The sequence below is a fragment of the Miniopterus natalensis genome, chromosome 11, assembly GCF_054644295.1.
Source record: "Miniopterus natalensis isolate mMinNat1 chromosome 11, mMinNat1.hap1, whole genome shotgun sequence".
Classification (NCBI taxonomy): Eukaryota; Metazoa; Chordata; class Mammalia; order Chiroptera; family Miniopteridae; genus Miniopterus; species Miniopterus natalensis.
Window position 1 is genome coordinate 21,791,834 of NC_142091.1, and position 6,263 is coordinate 21,798,096.

General features: G+C 39.6%; 1 pseudogene; it reads left to right on the forward strand.

The window, feature by feature from the left end:
* The first annotated feature begins 4,006 nt into the window (after positions 1-4,006).
* On the forward strand, positions 4,007-5,866 carry LOC148091942 (cullin-4A pseudogene; annotated as a pseudogene).
* Positions 5,867-6,263: the final 397 nt, after the last annotated feature.

A 6,263-nucleotide genomic window follows, 5' to 3' on the forward strand; every position in this document is an offset into this window, starting at 1 on the left:
AAAGAGATGAAAATAAATTACTTCAGGTGCCAGAGTACAATACAATGCAACTTTACTATCAAACTTTAATTGATTATTAATTATTAGCTCACAAAGGGATGCCAGTCTTGTTGTAGGGAAAAGAAAGGAGCCGATGTTGGATAGTCCTGAGGGAAACCAGAAGACTGAACAAGGTGGCATCATGTTGGCTCAGGCTCATGCCAGTGATGGTTGCTAATGAGCAGATACTGATAAGAACCGAGCAGCAAAAGAAATAATATCAAAACCCACTGGAAAACAGTATGAGACAAGAAAGAAAAAAAATGACAAAGTTTGCTGGAAAAATTACCGCAGGAAGTGTTCTGTGCTCATAGTGAGCTTTAAGGACAATGCCACCAGCAGTAACAAGCCCCAAAGGGTAGGAAGCATGTGGTTCTACTGTGAAAATCTGCACAGTTAATGTGTAATGAGCTATTAGTATTAGTGAAAACTGCATGTCGGACTAGAAGTTTGAAAGCGTTAATAGCAGCGTTATTAAATTGGAGCTTTTCAATATTAGACGACTAAAGAATTACTTTTTTAGTGAGGACAAAAAGAACCCAATTTCTAGATTCATGGAAAACTCACTGGGAAGACTGAGCCTCTGCAGCCCCTTTCCACTGCAGGCCACCATCTGTTTCCTGGGTCAGCGTCGCCTGTTGCTTATTTTTTGCATGTGTTTTCCTGGCAAAGTAGAGGACATGCATGACAACACTGGATTTAAGTTGAGGAAACCACAGCTGTCCTGTCTTCCCCACACCCAAAACAGGACTGCCTATTTCCCCTCCCCTTTCATTCCCTTTACCTCTGTTTCCACATGACCTAAATCAGGGTTCCGACGTCTCTGATTCTCTTTTACTGACATAAACACAATTTTATTGTTTGTTAGTTACTTCAAAATGAAAATACACTCTCTATGAAGAGTTTTAAAGTCTAAATTGTCAACTTGGATATATTTTTGTGTTGAGTAAAACACATTTGTGCTTCAGTTTTCACTAACTCTTGACTGCAATTGTGTTCGCAGTTTGTTTTAAATGAAAGCACAGGAACCATTTTTAATGTTGAAAGAAGTGAGCATGGCATACAAAGTTAAGAGGCGTTCTTTCTGATATCTCAGCTGGACCTGTATTCTCAGTGGGCTGACTGTCTTGCTTACTGAGGGCAGAGCTGACTGTGGTAGAAGGAGCCAAGCTTGTCTTTCCCTACGTAATTAAATTGGAAGTTACATTCTTTGCTTCCATCGAAAACTGGCGTTATGATTATTTCCTGTGAAAATAAGTTTCCAAGTAAGTATCTTTAACTCTTAATCAAAGTACAAACAGACTGAGGACAGTTTATTGTTAAAATCTCTGTGCAATTTGGATTTTTCACCATCTAATTCTTGACTCCAAAGCTTTCTTAGTATATAATCTGCTTATTAGTTAACAGATTAAAAATAGCACAAGTAAATATTTATTCCTTCTATTTCCTATCTGGGGATTTATTTTTCTTACGTAAAATATTATTTTTTGGCCTTATACTTAGGAGTTCTGAAATTAATTTTTGTTTAGAGGATTCCTAAATTGAGGTTCTTTGTGCCATTGTTACTTGGGTAGGTATATTTAAAATTAGGTTTCTGTCTCTTTCCATGGTAGATTAATATGCTAATACATATTGTCATTTTTAATTCACACATTTCTTTAATAAATATCTTTACTACCAATTATGACGCTGCATTAGATACCATGTATACCATCTCTACTCTGAAGGAGCTTGTAGAAGGACCGGAGGGCTTTAATGGAGACATTCCCAGGATTATGTAGGAAGATGGGGGAGAACATCTCTTCATGCACTGAAGGGAGTTCACCAGTGACACACCCATGAACTGGTTCAGAAGAATCAGTAGAAGAACTGGCCAGAGGTGATTAAAAATATCAATGTCTACATCTGCATCCATAGTTACACATCTGTAGCTATACCTTTATCTCTATATATATAGATATTTATAGCAATATCTATATCTTTCCAGCCCTGTGATAACAACACAGTGTGTTTTCACAAATTCAGGAAATTTAGTGTTCAGGAAAGATAAAAATAATGAATATGGGTAGGTGCTGTAGTGAGAGAAGTGAGAGAAAGTGATATTGGAGTAGGTAGCAGCTCAATTAAGAAAGGATCTATATCATCTTAAGAAACTGGAATTATTACAAAGTTTTAATCAGGAGGAGATAATTCTGTAGGTGACTAGGCCTGAAGCACATAAATCAGTTGGAGGGCTTATAATATTTGTAGCCATAAGTCATAGAAGAAGAAACTGGAAAGTGAATTGCAGACACTTCCAGGATGAGGGACTGGAGGGACTTGGGGTCTAACTGGGCATGCAGGCAGGTGACAGAGAAGATTCACTCTGCATTTACTCTCTTCTTCTAGGAAAGCAGAACTAGGTATGCCATGCTGCACAAAATAGACAAGGAACAGACTTCACCCTTCCAGATTTTAGATTTTATTGGTAGACATAAAACAAGTAAACATGACATTACACTGAATTTGTTATGCTGAACAGAACAAAAGGAGAACTCTAGTTGCTCAAAATTAGTGCGTTCAGCTGCAATGCAGCATTTTAAGGGATACATTTACGGTACATATGAGTTGAGTTTGGGAGACAAGTGACAAGATTCAACTGTGTAATACTTAAGGAAGTTGTGTTGAATAATACTGACTGCCTATATTTAGAAGTCATATGTCTTGTTTTGAAAGTAATCAGGTGTAGCTGGCAGCTGATGCATGGAATAAATCAGTTTACTGCTGAAAATAATGACAGGAGAAGAGGTCAGGGATGACAGTGAAACCTTGGGGAACATAGCACCTTAGAGTCATAGAGAAATAAGGACCAGTACTACACACCAAGGAGGGAATATTCTGTATGTAGGAGGAGAATCATGTAAAAAGATGTCAAGGAAGCCAAAGCTGGAGAGAATGTCCAGAAAAAGGATGTGCGTAAATGCACAGTTCCAAGGAGAGAAAGGAGTTCAGGATGTAAACCCAAGTTCTGATTTGTTTTTAGGAGAATACATAGGTGTGCTGCAGTTATGAAAAGATTATCAAAATGTTAACATATTTGTTTTAATGAAAAAGAACGTCGGGGAAAGGTTGAAGTTCCACTTGATATAACTTTATTTGGCTGAATTTAACTTGGGGTCAAAAGTACTAATAGATTTGAGGATTTTTTTTTCCTGAGGAGATGTTTCTCGAACATATATCATCTTATTATTCCTGTCAGTTATTGGTGGTGGTGGTGTTAGAAAGAAGATTAGATCTTAGGGATTCAGTTTCTGGAGACTAATCCATATATAAAACAAATATAGGTATTTTGTACATATACATATACTAATCATTTTACTCTTAGATTTTTGAGTATCATTTATTAAAACCAAAAGCACACTGTAACATAGAGCCCTTACAAAGCATGTGTATCATTTTATATTAACACTCACCAGTTCCCAACTGAGAGAATCTAAGCATAGGGAAACTTGCTCATTTAGATTGGTCCCAGTCAAAGGCCAAGGGCTCAGGTGCAGTCAGCAAACAGACTCATCTAGACGGGCAGTGTCCACCCCGACCCCAGCCAGACACGAGCCGGCTGCCCACCTAGATCCCAAAGTCCGGCAGGCTGAAGGAAAGGGTGAGGACTCTGCATATGGCACGCTGCGGTGGGACAGCGTTACCTGCTGCAGACAGACCTGAATTGCCTGGTAACTACACTCAGGACACCAGGCAGAAGCTCCATGAGGCAGTGAAAGCCATACAAAGCAGTACCTCCATCTGATACAACCTGGAAGAGCTCTACCAGGCTGTTGAAAATCGCTGTCCTCATAGTTTCCACAACGCTTTACAAGTAGCTCCACCAGGTATCTGAATATCATGTCCAAGCACAACTCTTCAGTTTAGAGAAGACTCACTAGATAATGTTTTATTTTTAAAGAAGATTAACACACGCTGGCAAGATCATTGCATCCAAGTAATCATGGTCAGACATATTTTTCTGTTTTTGGATCGCACTTATGTACTTCAGAATTCCGTGCTTCCTTTCATCTGGGATATGGGATTAGAACTATTTAGAAAGCATATTATTAGTGATAAAATAGTTCAGAGTAAAACTATCGATGGAATTCTGCTATTGATTGACCAAGAAAGAAATGGTGAAGCGGTTGACCGAAGCTTACTGCGAAGTCTGCTGAGTGTGCTCTCTGATCTTTAGGTATATAAAGATTCGTTTGAACTGAAAGTTTTGGAAGATATTGTTTATATGCTGCAGAAAGTCAAACATAAATGCAAGAAAGCGAGGTTCCAGAATAGCTGAACCATGTAAGTAAATGTTTAGAGGAACAAGGAGACCGAGTAATCGCGTGTTTAGACCACAGCACACGGAAACCACTGATCACTTGTGTGGAGAAAGAGCTATTAGGAGAACATTTAACAGCAGTTCTGCAGAAAGGACTTGATCACTTACTTGATGAGAACAGAGTGCCCGACCTCACTCGGATGTACCAGCTGTTCAGCCGAGTGAAGGGTGGGCAGGATATCCTGCTGCAGCACTGAAGTGAGTACGTCAAGACTTTTGGGACAATGATTGTTATCAGTCCCGAAAAAGATAAAGATATGGTACAGGAATGCTGGATTTTAAGGACATTGTGGACCATGTGATAGAGGTGTGCTTTCAGAGAATTGAGAAACTCATCAACTTGATGAAGGAATCCTTGGAAAGGTTTATCTACAAGAGGCCAGATAAGCCTGCAGAACTGATCGCAGAGTCTGTTGATTCAAAATTGAGGCAGGTAATAAAGAAGCAACAGATGAAGAGCTGGAGAGGATCCTTGACAAAATCATAACAATATTCAGGTTTACTTGTGGTAAAGGTGTCTGAAGCATTTTATGAAAAAGACTTGGCAAAAAGACTCCTTGTTGGTAAAAGTGCCCCAGTCGATGTTGAAAAAATCTATGTTGTCAAAACTAAAGCATGAATGTGGCACTGCTTTCACCAGCAAGCTGGAAGGCATGTTCAAGGACATGGGGCTCTCCAAGGACGTCATGGTTCCTTTCAAGCAGTATATGCAGAATCAATATACTTACTACAGGAGACTGGCCAACATACACACCTATGGATGTACATTTAACTCCAGAAATGATTAAACTTCAGGAAGTATTTAAGACATTTTATCTCGGAAAGCACAGTGGTTGAACACTTCGGTGGCAAACTACTTTGGGACATGCTGTTTTAAGAGCAGAGTTTAAGGAAGGAAAGAGAGAATTCCAGGTGTCCCTGTTTCAGACTCTGGTGCTTCTCATGTTCAACGAAGGGGATGGATTCAGCTGTGAAGAAATGAAAATTGCCACTGGGATAGCGGACAGTGAATTGCAAAGAACGTTACAGGGCCTGGCATGTGGCAAAGCACGAGTTCTGATTAAAAGTCCCAAAGGAAAGGAGGTGTAGAGGCTGGGGACACATTCATTCCCAACAGAGAATTCAAGCCCAAGTTATTTCGAGGCAAGATCCTTCAAATTCAGGTGAAAGAAACCGTTGAAGAAAGTCAGCACCACTGAGAGGGTGTTTCAGGACAGATAGTATCAGGTTAATCATCAGAATAAAGACAAGAAAGACTCTGGGTCATAATCTTCTAGTGTCTGAATTGTATAATCAGCTGAATTGCCAGTAAAGCCTGGAAATTTGAAAAAGAGAATTGAATCCCTCATAGACAGACACTATATGGAGAGAGACAAAGACGATCCAACTCAGTACCACTATGTGGCCTGGTATTTGGGCAGCTGCTTTCTCTCAGCGAGACACGGGAATGCATCTTCAGAGCAGTGAAGCACTTCTCTGCTGCTTCCAGGGCTTTCTGGGATTGAGCCAGCACTGATACTTTGGATTAGAAGGAAAGGAGATGATTCTTGGATAACCCTTCATAAGGCTTAAGGATTTGCAAATGGCATATGTATCTTTTCACCCTCCAGTTCTTCCTCATGTTCTTTTAGGGGTTTAAATTGTTTCCACTGCTCTGTGCAGAATGACCTTGGGATTGGACAAGAAGATAAGGCGGTGTTCTTGTGGCAAAAAAACTGAAAGTTTGGTTTGTTTTTGTGCATGTGATCATGAGTGCACAGTAAAAAGACCCTCTATGCTGCCTTCTTTAGCTACAGAGATTACTTAGGTATTCCTGAAGATAAGCTACCTTAGCTGATGAACACTTAGATGAAAAACAAGAACC